The sequence below is a fragment of the Myotis brandtii genome, unplaced genomic scaffold (genome assembly GCF_000412655.1).
Source record: "Myotis brandtii unplaced genomic scaffold, ASM41265v1 scaffold179, whole genome shotgun sequence".
NCBI classification, from domain to species: domain Eukaryota; kingdom Metazoa; phylum Chordata; class Mammalia; order Chiroptera; family Vespertilionidae; genus Myotis; species Myotis brandtii.
In genome coordinates, this window is record NW_005356635.1 from 2,929,662 (window position 1) to 2,930,329 (window position 668).

Below are 668 nucleotides of genomic sequence, written 5' to 3' on the forward strand. Positions count from 1 at the left end.
CAAGAAAGACTTGCTGTATTTTAGAACATCAGAGTAAGACTGATGAGAATTTTAGAACACCAGAGTAAGACTATTTAATGGTCAAGTGTATGGCCACTTTTGGCAATAGTTACATAAAGAAGAGATAACACAAAATGGTTCTGGAGACTTCTCATCTTTCCAGAAGTTGCCATTCATATGAACAGCTATGGATAATTTCATTTAACTGGAATAAGGATTCTGCAATGTTAAAGTGTGATTGCCATTCTCAAGGGTATTTCCACACAATCCCCCCACCCCCAGTGTTTCCACTCACTAGCCTAACTGTTGTAGAGACTCTGGCTACAAAACTTCCTGCTGATCACATGCAGGTAATTGGTCCAAACAAATACAATAGATTCATGATCATGTACTTCAAGTTTCTGTGAAGCAAAGGTAAAGGAAGGGTCAAGTTCTCAATACCTTCATTCAATAGGCAGGAACTTGAGGCCCATGCTGTCAATTACTCCCACATCATTCTTTCTTCACTAAGGCCTATATCAAAGTTCACTTTCTCTGTAAAACCTTGCTTTGTTTTCTCATATTAGTCCATTTCCTTTCTTTGACTTCCAGTAATTTATAAATAAACTAGAGGCCCGGTGCACAAAAATTTGTGCACTGGGGGGGGGGGGGGCCCCCAGCCCCGCCTG